At 41.5% G+C, this 16195-nt stretch overlaps 1 long non-coding RNA gene across 1 annotated transcript in view; it reads right to left on the reverse strand.

Moving 5' to 3' along the window:
- Window positions 1-5664: 5664 nt before the first annotated feature.
- The window catches only part of LOC114630889, a 26432-nt gene continuing 15901 nt past the window's right edge, over window positions 5665-16195 (reverse strand). Inside the window, exon 3 of the long non-coding RNA XR_003712877.1 lies at window positions 5665-5751. This is a non-coding gene — a long non-coding RNA (uncharacterized LOC114630889). The remainder of the gene's footprint in view (window positions 5752-16195) is intronic.

The raw sequence follows: 16195 nt of genomic DNA on the forward strand, positions 1-16195 counted from the left end.
GGAAGATAGCCTATTTATTACTCCATTACAAATCCTATTAAAGAATGAAACATTTCTAAATAAAGACTTTTCTATAGAAATATTCAAAGATTTGTGGGATGATCGTTGGCAGGTTCTGACCTCCAAGGGAACATGAAAAAGCTAAGCAGTTTTTTGACTAATTAAGAGAGGAAATGGTACAGACGTTCTAATATGACATTTCCAAAGGGAACAAAGCTTGTGCGTTCCTGGGTATCTGGGCAGGCTTTCTGAGCTCATCGTAAGAAGGCATGGCAGCATGGGTGTGGAACCTTTTGCTCTGAGCAGTAGTTCTGCCAAAGAAAGCTAATAGAGATCGTTAGGCTCCTAAGCTCTGTTCAGTACACAAATGAGCCCAGTTCCAGGAATGGCATGCATCATGGGCTGCATAAAGAAATCCTGGACATCTCTCCTCTTCCTATGTGTGTCTGCCTAGAGTTGTGTTCTGACTGCAAGATAACAAGCACTTCAAAGATATGAATATACATCGCCTTGGTTTAAGTTTGATGGTAGTGCTAGGCACCGATACTTAAATTATTATCCTCAAGACAGTTGATTGTGTCTGTAGGAACAATTGCAAGTAGAATACATGGTACAGGGACCATAACACATTGATTGAGAACAACTCTCTGCAAAAACATTTTCAGTAATAATTTAAACTAGTGAGTACTAATCTCACTTCAATCAGCCATTCTCCCACTTAATAGTCAGAAGCTAAAGGAAGTAATTTTATTAACCTGGCATGCTTGGTTAGTAAAAGTAAAGGCAGTTAGGTTTGGATTTGGTTTTAGTTTTAACCATGAGAGTGTATGCATGATATGTATATGTGGCATGCATACCAAAATAAGCATGTGGAGACTAGGTATCAATCAGATGGAGAAAGTTCTCTCTGTCAATTTTTACATGGGCTTTGGGGTGTAAAACTGAAGTCCCCTAACTTGAAAAGCAGACATCTTTATATGTTGAGCCACCTTCTGGCCCTGAGTTGTTAATTTTTAAAGCATGAGGGACCAATAAAACCTTCAACAGTGATGAGCTCATTCCATGTTTGCACTTTACAAACAGAAAAACACCCTTTAGCTACACATGGCTGTTAAGCACTTGGAGCACACTGTGTACAAGTGAGAAATTAAAATATTAATTTGTTTCCAATTATATTTAGCTTAAACTTTGGCAGTTACGTGGCTAGTGGCTCCTGAATTGGACAGCCATCTATGGAAGATACATGTCACTCTTGTTGAAGGATGTGACACACATCTCTAGGAGTGTGCATTCACTTGACAAAACCTGAGCACTTGTCACATTCCAACTCTATTCTTGGTGCTGGGGAAATAATGATGGGCTACAACAAACCAAGCATCTAGCATAGAACATGTACTCAGTACCCGGCACTAAGTGCTCAGGTAGGAATTTGCATCATGATGATGGGTTACAACAAACCAAGTATCTATCATAGAGCATGTACCTGGCACTAAGTGCTCAGTTACGGATTTGCATCATGATGATGGCTCAGTGTTCAATTGAGTTTTGGACATTTGAAATCATGCTAATAGCCAAAGTATATTCTTACAAAGAGAAAAAACTTGTTAATGTTACAATGGAAAATATAGTCTGCACACTAATGTGGGCCCTTTCAGTCTGCCCCAGTAAAAATGTGCATGCCCCTCTACAGGCCAAAAGGAAAGGGCTGGGACTGGACTCCAAAAAGGACTCAGATTTCTATGTAAATCTGAGTCTTGGGGGGATGCACACCTGGATGTTCCTATGTGGATATCTATTGTTTTAGGTGTGACAGGTGTTATTTACTTCTGATAGTCTTCATCAAGTGGATATCATAGCTAGCATTTCCCAGACTAGTAAATCACCAAAAGAAAAGAAACACAAATTGTAGAGTATGACAGACTGAGTGTTAAGTCCAGCTTGATCTGACTCCAGAACCATCCGCTCTGTAATGGGTTTCTTTGGTGTTGATTTGTACCTGCAAGCAAGGAACAAAGGAGGTTCCTCATTTATTAATCCACTCCTCCATTCAAACATACTTATCGACTCTAATCTGTGCTCCGCCATTAAGTAGCTGGGATGAGGACAAGAGACAGCAAGGATGGCATCACAAGGTTTTAGTATGTGAAGTGTTGTAAAGTGGGCATGGGTATGAGGCAAGTCAGTCTGAAGGTGGAAAAGGGACTTCCTACCTCACTGAAGGTGTGGGGGGAACAAGGTTTCTAGGGATGTGAAGATAGTTACCAGGTGTAGCAGAACGTGAACAAGACAACAAGCCCAGGGAAGCCCCTGGAATGATCACATAACAAGAGAGAACAGAACATGTGGGGTGTGGGACATAGTAAGGCAAATTTTAGCTGGAAGTTAAGACCGAGACGAGAAGTTGCCTAACTGTTAGCTCTTCCTGTCACTTTAAATCAGTTGTGGCTGATATGTACAGTTGGACTTGATTCCCGTGCAAATTTATGCAAGTTGCATATATAATTTTAGTTATACATCCTATATCAAAATAAGGAATATGAATGCAATAAAGTTTATACCTATATCTATTAAGTTGATTTATTGGAAAGATATAATAAGAAAAGCAAGTTAAAAAATGCCATTGAATTATGTGTTGTACATATAGAATATATGAATAAAAGTCAAAGTGAAATTGATTCTGTCTGCCAAGTGGTTTTGACTGCCCCTAATTTCACTTTAAATAGAGTATGGTTGGAACTTAGGGGTTTGGACAGCTATGTACGCTTCAGCTTCCTGACTGCCTGGTTAAGTCTCCCGTCACAGACTCCAACAGAAAGGAAACTAGCACAGATATGCCACGTGGCGCAAGATGCTAAGTGTAAGTTGAAGTGAAGGGGCTTTAAGTGTTATGCATCAATTTTTTTTGTTTATTTTACTTTTTAGACTGACCAGCCATTAGCTCAGATTCCACTGTTGAGATGACTTTTCCCATTCCCTCAACAGTTTCTAGAGTACAGGTCAGCAGGAGCAAGCCACAACTAACAACAAAGGAATCACAAAGCAAAGGCAAAGTACATAGCATTCATCATCATTTGTTTCTCTCTCAAGACTTGTCCAGTCTAAATAGATTTCATAGATAAAAATAATGTCTCTGTCTTACCTTCCTGGACAGTAACAGTAACAAAACAAAAGCAGAAACCTAGAAGGGAAATTCCGAAGAGAATGCTTACTAACAGCTTATCCTTAACCAGCATAGGTCTGTATTAATCATCTCCCCAGGCTGGAGATGGGGAGGAGAGATTAACCAGCTGCACCTTAATTTTAAAATGAAATCGTTGCCACAGAAACCTCCTTTTCACATTCCTTAACCATGAGCAAGTTCTCAAAATTAAAATAAGTATTCTGAAGCCGGCCAGTTACCATAAACACCAATATAAACAATGCCACTGTGGGGGGAAAGATGGCAAGAATGAGCGGGAACAGTACCCTGGAATGCTAATTTATTGATTTCCAAATTTACACCAAGAATGCTCCCTCACACCCTTCCTCCCCCTACTCTAAGCCTTCTAATGCTTTGGGTCAGGACATTCACATTAAGCCTACTAGCATTCTTTCTTTTTCAACGAAATTTCATAAACACGCCCTTTGCTGTTTCTTTGGTTGTTTTAAATCAAATGTCAAAAATCTCTCCAAGAGAGAGGTATTGAAGATCACAGGATGAGGTCACAGCAGTGCCTTCCAAATGATTCTGTTTGATTTCTTTCCTCAAATGTGGCCTGCTTTGAGATCTTTGGGCCTACGGTTCTAGAGATGTCCCTGATAAGGTGGCAAATAGAGCCAAGGAGGCTCTCAGAAGGTGTGGAACATGGCTCACTCAGAGGCCTATGCTCTTAGGAAGAACACATAAGGTTATTGTCCTTGATTCTACTGGATATGATTTCTTTTGCTTATGTTGGATACCTAGTGGCTTTTCAAGGGGTATTTGTTCTAAGTAGAACCTCTCTGGTTCTTATCTTTGTGGCCATCTGCCATTTGTTGATAACTGAAGAACACACCTTTGGCTATTTTTTTAAATATCAATGTACCTGAAAAGTTTTCTTTTTATTTCAGCTAAAATTTCCTGATGAACCCTGAGCATGCCCACAGCATCCTCCTCACTCCCACCTATCATTTTAACCTTTTAAAATGTGCTTCATGATCTTGAGCTAAGCAAACACCAATATTTATTTACCAAATTTTGACTTTATGCAGTACCTGCTTAGGAATGTGCTCATCCCTGAAATGCTTTCCATTAGGAATATGTGTAAGTCACCTGAATGAAATCCTCATTCTTTCTTTGTTCAGGAAGCGCTTTGCTCTGGAGTTCATTCCTATGCTCCCCTAACCTGTTTCAGATATTCTTTTGGCCAGCATTTACACTGTGTTCTGTTATGCTTTTAATTTGATATCTGCCCAGGGATGATAACTAGAAGCATAAGAATGGTCTCAGCCACTTTCCATCTCTCTGGCAGCCATCAACAATCAAATTTGATGTCTTTCTCTAGAACAGTGACTTTCAACTTTCCTAATGTTGGGGCCCTTTAATACAGTTCCTCGTGTTGTGGTGACCCCCAACCATAAAATCATTTCATTGTCACTTTATAACTCTAATTTTGTTACTGTTATTAATTGCAATATAATTATCTGATATGTAGAATATTTGATATGCAACCACCAAAGGGGTCATGACCCAGAGTTGAGAACCACTGATCTAGAGGGAACATTGTGTGGTGTTGGTGGGTAGAGTTTTGGAACTAGATGCTGTGGATTCCATCCTAAGCTCTCATATATCATAGCTGGTGGCCTCGACACAAGAGAATGTTTTCTATTAGAACAAATGACCCAGACACCAAAGGCTTGGTCCACAACTATGTGTTATCCACACAAAAATAGTGTTCCAGGTTTGCAAGTATTAAGAAGATCAATATGAACAATTCCATCAACTAGATGGGATTTACAATCACCCTGGAATCATATATCTACGTGTGTTTGTGAAGGTCTTTCCAGAAAGATTTATGGGAGGAGAAATGTAGTTATTATCATTGAATGAGTTGGGATCATGGACTGAATTAGGAGAAATTAAGCTGAGTACCAGCATTCATCTCTCCCTGCTTCCTGACTGCTTATATCATGTGGCTAGCTATCTTATGTTCCTGTCATTGTCCCTTTGCACCACCGTGGACTGCATCTTCTTCTACTGTAGGCTAAAATATCACCCCCCTTTCTTAAATTGCTTTGCAGGTGTCTCTTGTCACAGCAAGGAAAAGAGTAATTAGAGTAGTTATTTCCTTGCCCATAAGTGATGATTTGCCCCCACTGAATGCTTTATTTATGTAACCAATAACCCAAGAATTGTTTTACATTTTTGTGGACAGAGTCTTCCTATGTATCACTGGCTGACCTAGAACTTGCTTTGTAGACCAGACTGACCTTGAACTCACAGACATCTACCTCTCAAGCACTGGGATTAAAAGTATGTGCCACCATGCCCAGCCCACCAGTTTTTACATTTTAAAATGGCAGATTTTAGATAGAAGGCAAGGAGACACTTTCCTAATAGTATTTTAACTGTACTTTCTGGCTTCTCAAAAGCCTAAGCTATTTACAATTTGAAATTTTACACTAAATCCTTTAATTCTTCATCACCCCATATTCCGTCCTCCTCATGGCTCCTCTCTCTTCACAGGAACTGGTTAGGGTCCAGATACATCTTCATAACAGGCAGATTGAGTTCTATAGAAAACACAAAATATCTCATGATATGTTCTCTGACCCATGTCTCATATCAACTTTAGCATGTTTGATAGTCAGAATTCAGCTGGACAGAGCCATTCCCAAGGGAAGTTGGGAAATGGAGCCCAGTGCACTGCCAAAAAGGGAAACTGAAAGGACGAAGGAGCAGTTACCTAGGCTTTGCCATGGAAGATCCATTACCTGCTCTGTGTCTCCCTTTGAACCCACACGAAATAGGACTAATAAGTAGGTTTTTAAAGAGAGTAAAATGAGTTGTGTGTGTCTTCCACTTAGCACTGGAAGATAGTGCATGGTCTCTGAATGTGTTTTCAATGGTTTCTGACTGCTGTCAGACTAGACACACAGACACTGCTGTCACCCACTCTTCCTCTACATGGCAATCACAATGTTCTATTAGTGTGCCACCTAACACCCTTCAAATCTAGCCTGCGCCACTCCTCTTTGTTGTCCTTTTGTGGTCAAGAACACACTAATGGAAAAAAGACTTCTTTTTTTTTTGGCTCACAATGTGAGGGTACAAACCCTAAAGCAGAGGGAGGAGGCATGGCACTAGGATGACCTGCCGATTTGGCAGGAATAGTATAAAGTTCCTTGCTCCTATCTTGGTAGATCAGAAAGCAGACACTGGACATGGAACAGGTCATACTGTAAACCTTCCCCTCCATCTTCCATGAGGCCCTACCACCCAAAGGCTTTACAACATCCCCTAAAGAGTGCCAACTGAAGGCCAAGCAGTCAATCACCAGAGCCTGTGGAGAACATGGTGCCTCCAGATCATAGCACAACACCCTCTCTCTCCAGTCCCTGTTATGATTCAGCTGTGGTAAGGTAAACAGACCAAGAGATGCCACTGGACATTGTTACCACAATCCTAAAAGGAAAACAATGCTAGCTATCCCATGATGTCTCCAAAGGCATCAAAGATGGTTATGCAAAGGGAACAGGTGTGTATGTGAGGGGAGGCGAGCATGGGTAATCGCTGTAGTAGATTTTTGGTGGTGAAATGCATCAAGCAGGCTGAAGAGGCTTAGAGTTAGCTAGTGTGACTAATCTCACCAGGCTCTGAAGTAAGAGGGCTGCTGCTGCTATTCTGGTACCCCTGCCCAGAGGTAAAGTGTGCAAAGGGTTGTCTGGAGCTACATATGTGAGGAAGCTAGAGATCTAAAGTAAACTATTTGGTCTACATTCAGAAATTCGTGCTAGCAGGCCATGCTTGGCTGACTCCCAACATGGTCTTGGATTTCTGATGACACCAAGTAAATATTGACATAGCCATATAGAACAGGACAACCACTGTCTCTTGACTGAGCATCTTACAGCAGCCTTCTTATCTCTCTTAGCCTTTAGGAATAAGCTTCTCTCCTGAAATCAGAACACACTTTTGAGATCCAACATTTGAGTGCATCTCTAGCCAGCTCGAAACTTTCTAAGTTCTAAGTGCCCATGGCATGGGGTTGTGGTGAAGACCAAGATCCTCCTGTAACTGCAGAGCCTTTTTCTCTCTCTACACTGTTCTACCACTCTAGTCCAGGAAACTTGACTCTTCCAGCAGGACTGGGCCTTTGCCCCTGATGTGCTTAAAGGCCCAGGTCATTCTCTCTGTTCTCCCTGTGGCTTCTCTCCTCCTCAATTCACATGTGGTGTACATTTGAGCCCCAGTTCACGTCCTCGGCCATTTTTCACAACTCTTGTCTTGATACCGTGCGTTCACTGCTCAGGGGTTAAGTGATGAAGCTGAAAAACAATCAAGGTCTGGTTGTGTGAGTTTCAATGCCTGCTCATCATTTCTGATGGGCTTTGAGTCCTTTTGTGTTCCTAAAATTAATTTCATTTCCCAAGGCATGGGAATGACATTAAGAACATTCTCTTTGACTTGCTATTAGAATTCACAAAGATGATACATACTTTTTAAGCAGTTTCTAAATGTTATGTTAAATTTTCAAATTCTTTTGTCAGAGTTATACTTATTTTCCTATGTATGTGCATGCATGCGAGTATGCACATGCAAAAGCCAGTTCCCACCTGGATGGAGTCAGTTGGCTATTCTATGGGTTCCAGTGATGGAACCTGGATCCTCGGGCTTGTCAGAACACTCTTAACCTGTATATATCCCCCTACTAGCCTAACCTAAGAGTTCTTTAGAACCCAGAACTTAAGCTGAGTTCAGCCGGGAATTTGAGGAAATTTTCACATCTCTGATTAGGAGAATAGCCTAATTATTATCCATTGCTTCAGTAAGTTAACATAAGCTGATTATTAATTTCAGGGTTTGTTTACCATGGTTACTATAGCATATACCATCACTCCTTTTTGTTACCTATGAGTCCTACATATGAGTAACATAATACATAAAAAATATTAAAAGTAATCTATAATGGCAGCAGATTCAAAATGTATTACCTGGCCTTTTATTCCTTCTGCAGGGAAAATTTCATTTTAATTGGTGGATTTTTTAAAGTTAATTGTATAATAGCTCAGCTATACTAAAGCACACACACTGTACTGACTGTGTAGACCGAGGACTACATGCTGCAGGGTGAGGTGCATGTGAAGCAAACATTCAAGGAATGACATCTGAGGATGACCTGGTAGCAAAAGCAGCTTCTCCTAATGCACCAACCACGGGAAACAACAGAGATTGTGTGAGTTTTGTGAGAACCCCTCCTGTTGCATGGCTGTAGTAATGCTGTGCTGGAATGTGGACTCGCAGACAAGGCAGACACAGCGCAGCCAAGGGCAAGCGCCCAGCATCAAAGTGACTGGAGTCTGCTGACTATGTCTGCAGCAAAGGAAACTTCATTCTTGGCTTTGACAGGAAAAAGCAATTTCTGGTATGTGCTTGGCTCTCACCACTAGTAAATGCTGAGAGTGAGTGAACACCTTCTGCAGAGACATATATATGGCTTCCTAGGAAGCCTGACTCATCATCGAAACCTAGGTGCAAAACCTCCCAGACCTCCATCTCCCAGACAACCCCAAACAAAGCATAAGAAAGTGGCAGCTGTCCTGGGACAGAAGCCATTCTTACTGTTGCCAAACTTGTCCAGAGCTGTCTGGGGGTCTTTCCTCTGTTAGGAGCTCCAGTGGTAGTGTTTAACTTGCAAGCTAGTCCTCTGCCTTCTCTTTTCCTTTCTCTAGAATGACCTGCTCTGGTCAGATAACTGATAGGTTATTTCTAACATTTGTTAAATATTTAGGAGTCCTTTGTTCAGTAACACTACAGTGGAAATGTGGAAGGCAAAAACCCAGTCCCAAGGGAATTTCGTACTATTAGATATTAAATGTTTATTTATTATGTAAATAAATATTATTCATATAATATAAATATATTATACATTTAATATGTTTTATTATATAATGATACATATTTATCATATATTATTAAATAAACACTTAAACATTACATAAATATGATCAAAATAAATATTTATTTAATGTTAAATACTGATTCTTTTTATCAATGTTTTTAAATCAACTAAGTCAATATAATTGAATTATGAGGCCTTCACAATTACTTAGGGGAAAGAGTTTCTGCTCATCAGTCAGTAGTGCTTAACCATCCTGTAATAATAATTTATACCTAGTGCTAATAGGCAGTGCCATGCCATTTACCACTGAAAGTTTTGCCACAACTAGAAAAGTAAAATATATATATGGAAAATACAAAGAATGAGTAGATTGAATTGTTTTGTTTCAAAAGAGTGGGGTCTATAAACACATAAACCTCTACCTACTTGCTAAAAATATTTCTTTGGGACTTGCTATATGCACAGGGCAAGGTTTTAGATAGTGGAGAGATAGCAGCAAATAGGATGGTTGAAGGCTGACCCTTTGATGATGTGTATCTCAAAGAGGAAACAGACAAACAAAGGATCAGTTCTTCATGTGAGTCCAGGATCTAGTGAAAACATGGCTGAGCTGAGTTCCTTTAGCATGAATCTCTCTCTGGTGAAGTTTTGGTAGATCAAAAAATTAAAGATCAGGAGGCTCCATTGGTTCAGTCTGATGAGGGAACTTGTGTCCATACAACACACACAGGAAAAAGTAGCCCTTCCTTGAGCCAGGAAGAAAAAAGATTGGGAGGGACTAGGGTGGCTGGTTTCTGTCGATGCCCTCCCTTAAGAAGTACCTCAATCTAATGTCCTCAATGAACTACTTCCCCTTCACCCTGCCTCCTAAGTGTTCATTACCATCAGTCAACACTATGCTTACAAACAAGCCTCAAATACAGAAACTTTTGGAGGAAAACATGAGAAAAGTTAGCAGGAGGTGAACGGGATCAGTGGAGATTGGAAGTGGACATCTGCATTCTTGGGACTCAGACTCCCTTAGTGTTCACAAGCTGCTCAGTTAGTCTCTTTTCTGCCATTCAATAATAAATTCGCTATAGTATGGCTCTTAATCTCTCAATACATCATTGTGCATTTCTACATGTAAAAGATCATTTTAGCTGTTGCTTTGACTAGGCAACAGCATATCTACATTTCCTCAGACTTCATGCTAAATGTTTCTGTGCTGGTGTTTTAGATGAGATAAATGTTTAATCCATGGACTGAGAGAAGCAGATTGCAGTTCCTAGAGGAGGTGGGCCCAGTACAATCGGCAGGAAAAGTCCAGCTCCTTCCCTGAGAGATTTCCTCCTGTCTGAAGGCTTAGAACTGGGAGGTGAGATTTCTGCCTGTCTTTGGACTCAGGTGGAGACATGGGCTTTTCCTCCAGGACAAGATCAGCCTGTTGGACAGGGAAATGCTCCCTTAGTCTTCCTTTCCTGGGTCTCCAGTGTGCGGTTACCCTGAACCCACCAGATCCTTGGATTTACCAGTCTTCACAAACTCATGATCCAATTGCTTATCATTAGTCTCCTTCAAGAGACATATCCCGCCGCTTCTGTTACTCGGAGGAACTCTGATGAATAGACCTTATCTAATCACAGAACTTAAGGAAAGCTGGGCATCAATCCAGTTTTTTATCCAAACTGCAGTCTCGACTACATTTCTGCTATATTACTAATGCCTTTGGTCACACGGATTCCTCTGCCAGTGTGGTGTCTTACCTATGGTCACATAAGGTAGCTAACATTCATGTCTCTTCCGTGTTCCTTCATCACCATTAAATACTTCTCTTAGGCACCTCAGGGAAGTGTTCAGGATGTAAAGCTGAGTGGAGGAACTAGCTGGTCAATGAAAAGGTTCCCATAATGAGTGAGTTCTGGGAACGCAGTAAGAAAGCCAAGCTGCTACCCAGCCTTTCTTCCATTTTAAAGCATTCCTGAAGCCAACACACGTTCAATGCACATTCCAAAGAGATGAGGAAGCACAATGCCTTCGCCCACCATCCCAATGCCTGTATGGTCCAGTAAGAATATAATTGCTTCACGTCTTTATGTTTCCTTCCTGAGACATGAATGGGTGCACTTTCTGCACAGAAGTTCTCATCGCATGCCTGATTTACCTTTTCATTTCTGCTCTTAGTTCTGAATACCTTCACCTTTCTGACTATCCTCTTTGGAACTCTTCATGTTTCCTTCTTATTCAGGGCTGTTTACCCAGGCACATGCACACACTCCTTCCCACAACACCGTTTCCCCCAGAGTAACTCTCAGGCAAGCAAAACTCTCAGAATGCAAGTATCTGTATTCTTAATACCATTCGTTACCGTATTGCTTATCCCCCCGCCTTGCTCCAGGGTGGAAATGTATTTCAAGTCACATAAAGAGAAGTGATCAATAATTTATTGCGTGATCAATAATGGTTCGTGTGATTCACTACTATGCTGTCAAATCTACTGTTGTATTTTTATGCAGACTACTAAGCACAGTTTGACCTACTGTCCTCCTTGGTACATCGCTGCTATGAATTAAGCTCCAAAGAGTAGTGGCTTAGCCTGTACTGTAAGCTTACCTGTACATCCACACAATATCCAATGCCAAATCCACAAAGGAATCTGAGCTTTCCAAGTTCCCAAACACTGATGGAGAATTTCAGTGAATGGTGACACTTTAAGGACAGCTTCCTGTCTGATCAGTGAGGGCTGCCATATTCTATATCTAGAGTGAAATTCCAACGTCTATCTAAAAACTTTAAACATTGCTTCCTTATCTCTGAAAGCACAGGGGCCCATGGAAACAGCACTTCCTGAGCTGCATGAATAGGAAGCACAGCTAATATGATTTATTTAAGACATCTCCTGCTGTAGCTTATGCATCACTAAATTCCCAGACAGTCTGCAATGCCTGTGATCTCTTTTTCAGAACCTCTAAGGTCTTCAGTGAACTGGGAGATGGGAATTTCTTGGGATGCACAGTAGTGCTTGGACCTTCAATCACTTGAGAGACTGATTGAGGCTGGCTGATAAGAAGAGGGAGCAGAGGCAAAGGAAGCAGGCCAGAGTGCACAGCCAATTGTTTTACAGCGGCCGCGTCTGTGGGAATGTGATTTCACTCTAATTTTCCCATTACCGCTTTGTTCTCTGCCTCCCCTCCTCAATCCCCCACTCTCTGGGGCATAATATAAGGCAAGAGATTTTAACACGGATTTCAAGGGAATGCTGTCAAACAGATCAAAATTTGAACCTTAAAAGCCTCACACATAGTACATATGTGGTGATAAAAAGGATAATAAAGAATTTGCACTGAGGCTAGGAGGCTACAACTTTCAGCAGGATCCATTTCTTTTCTTGGTATTTTCTCAGCCATTTCCTGGTAGTAGTTGTAAGCAAAGTGTTACCTGGAATTCTGCCAAATCATTCATTGGCAATTTGTTACAATGACTGTAGGTCATAGTCTTTCACGGTTGGCAGGTGTTCTGGGCTTGTCCTCACTCAAGAAACCCTGGTTAATCCACTTTGGTACAAGTCCTTTCTGTTTAGTTCTTGAAGATTTTTTTTTTTGTTATACTCATGAACTTGAACTGTTAGCTAGTGTTGAGCTATCACACTGGAAGTCCCCATAGTGCCAATTTCTAGGGACTGTGGGAAACTTTTTTTGAGAGCTCTTCACATATCTGTGTCTATTTGCAGAGGACTTTTCAGTGGGTTGGTGAGAAAAAGAAAGGGAAGGTGATGTGTAACAACTCATGGTCAAGAGTTACCTGACCTGAATGCACTGTAAATATGTGTTCTTTTTATTGGACTAGTATCACATAGCTCCATAGGCTGGCTTAAACAATGAGCACTCATTTCTTATAGCTTTAGATGCTGGGAGGTTTAAGATCAAGGGTCCTCCAGATTCAGTTCATAATGAGGGCCCTCCTCCTGTTCTTAAGAGGGTTATTCACCATCATTCTGTCTTCTCATGGTAGAAGAGCCCTGGTTTCTCCTAGTCTTTGTAAAGGCATGTATTCTGGCCTGAAGAACCCACTCTTGTGGTCTCATTTAACCTGGCTATTCCTCAAAGATCATATCTCCAGATTCTATCACATATAGTAGAAGTACAACATGCTACTGTTTTGTTCTTTTTTCCTCAATGGGTATCCTTGTTTATTCTATAACACTGGGCAGATTTTGGTAGGAAATTCATTCAGGGTTGAATAACTTACTCAAAGGAAAGTCCTTCCTACTCTAAACAGTTATAATTGTAAAAAGTTAAAGAGCAATAAAATATCCACCTGCCTGTGACTAAGAAAGTATTGGAAGTTTCCACAGCATCCAAGGTATTCATTCAAAGTTAGGTTTAAAAAGGGAGAGATACAGTGTTTTCCACACAACCTCTGTGCCTGACTGATTCCAGAGACCACTCAGTCCGTGACACATGACACACTGCATGAATGTGTTAGAACTGCAGACCAAGGGGCAAAAGGTGCACTTCTTTAGGAGAAGACTTTCATAGGATGTTCTGACTGACATTTGGTTCTAGGGCAAAGAGAAAGTGTGAAAACCACTGTCTTGGGTCTTGTTACCTCCCTGAATGTCATTACCTAACAATTTCTGTCATCACTTAGCAACTTCTAGGAAGAAAGTGGGGGACATTGAAGCCATACAATTATATTTTGGGCTATTATAAAAATTGTTGCTATACATTTGAAGCCCAGTGAGGATAAACTTTCAGAATGCTCCTAATATGACTTAGCTTATAGATCATATTCTTTTAAAAATTAATTTTACATTATTTCCCTGGAGTAGATAGATATCGATGGAGTAGTAAAAATATTCTCTCCAACCAGTATTTATCAAGTGCCTACTGCAAGCCACAGTCATTGCTTGTAGCCTATATAAATGTCTCAACAGTACTACCATTTTTCAAAATCTCTGGATGGCTTTGCTAGTGATTAAGAAATAAAATCCAGATACGTGGGGAAACTTTGTTCACCCTGTCATGGCTTTCAGAGTTGCAATATTTTCTATCAAGCCTATCTCCTCACATCCTTTCACCTATTTTTTTTTTACATGAAAGAGAAGACATCATCATGTGTGAAAAATTAGGGAACCCTTATCTGACAGTGCAGCACTGTTTGCCAAGTGCTAAGTCCTTTTCTTCATGACCATAAAGCCCACCCAGCATCCTTCAGTGGGCAATAGTGTTTAAACACAATGTGCTGGTGCCACGAAGACCTCCCAAGGACACAGGCGAAGTCCTGATTTTCCCAGGAGCTTAGTGAAAAACACTGGTCTCTGGATCGTAATCTGCCTGGTTTCAATTTTGTTACTTCTCATGTTTATATGCATATATTTCTCATTCTTTTCCCCTCTTTAATTTTTTTCTTTTTAAAATTTATTTATTTACATCTCAAATACTGTCTCACTCCCCCCCCCAAGTACTTCCTCCCAGAGTCCCGTCTCCTCTGAGAGGATGTCACCTCTTTATCCCCCCACTCTGGTGCATCCAGTCTCTGCAGGGTTAGGCACATCCTCTCCCACTGCCAGCCAAGGCAGTCCTATGTGGCAGGGTCCTCTGTCCAGCCTGTCTATGCTCTTTGGTTGGTGGCTCAGTCTCCTGAGGGCTGCCAAGGGATCAGGTTAGTTGACTCTTTGCAGCAGTTGGGATAGAACACAGGGATTAGCATATACCAGGGTAATCTCTTTGTAACTCAGCTGTATCCACAGGGCTAATGGCTTCTCTAAATCTCAATTCCTCAACCTGTGAGTTGTTGAAACCGTATCTGTTCAGACAATTTTGTTCTACTTTTAAACTGCTTCCCCGGTCCCTCAAGATGCTAACTTTCAGCTCTGCTTCTATCCAAGAGGCTGACCTACAAAACAGGGCTTGCCCGTTGTGAGAGGGCATCTCTGTGTGCTGCAGAGAGTGGTGGACACCAAAGGCCCTGGGCAATCTTGGTCCTCTGTGGCTGCTGAAAAGGGAAGTAACTAGAAAGCCGACTAAATTCCGAGAATCTACTCCATGGGAGCTGGAAAACCCCAGCAGAAAGAAAGAAGGAAGGAACTCCGGAAGTTCACTTCAAGGTCATGATCAGGAAACCTGTGGGGACAAATTTGTAACTTGGGGGGTAGGGGTGAAAGGCAGAGGTAAGAGGCTTTCAATTCCTCAAACATCTCTTCCCTTTTCCTCAATTCCTCTTCTATCCAAAATCTTTCCCTTCTGCAGCACATAGGGCTGCCTTGTCTGGCCGCAGTCAGAGAAGATGTGTCTAACCCTGCAGAGACTCGATGCACCAGACTGGGAAGATAAGGAGGTGAGAGATTTTTCTGCCACGTATGAACAAATGATCATAAGTGAAAAATGAATATACAAAGTTCCATCCTTCAGAGGATCTGTCTGAGAAGAAAGTTCTAGAGAGTTCTCTTTTTTCTTTTCTTTTCTTTTTTTTTTTGAAAATGTTTTTTTATTGGATATTTTATTTACATTTCATATGTTGTCCCCTTACCCCATCCCCCACCCACCTGGGAACCCCCCATCCCCTTACCCCTCCTCCTTCTTCTCCGTGGATGTAACCCCCACCTACCCCCCCCACTCCCACTTCCCCACCCTCAAAATTCCCACCCCCTGGGGCGTCCAGCCTTCATGAGGTCAAGGATCTCATCTTCCACCTGTGCCCGGCAGGGCCCTCCACTCTTTCATATTCAGCTGAAACCCTGGATCCCTCCATAAGTGCTCCCAGGCTGGTGGTTAGGACCCTGGGAGCTGTGGTTGGTTGGTATTGTTGCTCTCCTCATGGGGCCACAAACCCTTTCAGCTCCTTCAGTCCTCACTCTAACTCCTCCATTGAGAACCTCATGATCAGTTCAATGGCTAGTTGTGAGCATCTGCCTCTGAATATGTCAGACTCTTGAAGGCCTCTGAGGAGACATCCATATCAGGCCCTTATCGGCATGCACTTCCTGACTTCCACATCAGCATCTACCTTTGGTGACTGCACATGGGATGGATACTCAGGTGGAAAGGTCTTCAAATGGCCCCTCCTTCAGTTTCTGTCCCTCACTTTGTCTCCATATTTGCTCCCTTGAGTATTTTGTTGCTCCTTCTAAGAAG

This window comes from Grammomys surdaster, unplaced genomic scaffold (genome assembly GCF_004785775.1).
Source record: "Grammomys surdaster isolate TR1022 unplaced genomic scaffold, NIH_TR_1.0 348, whole genome shotgun sequence".
Lineage (NCBI taxonomy): Eukaryota > Metazoa > Chordata > Mammalia > Rodentia > Muridae > Grammomys > Grammomys surdaster.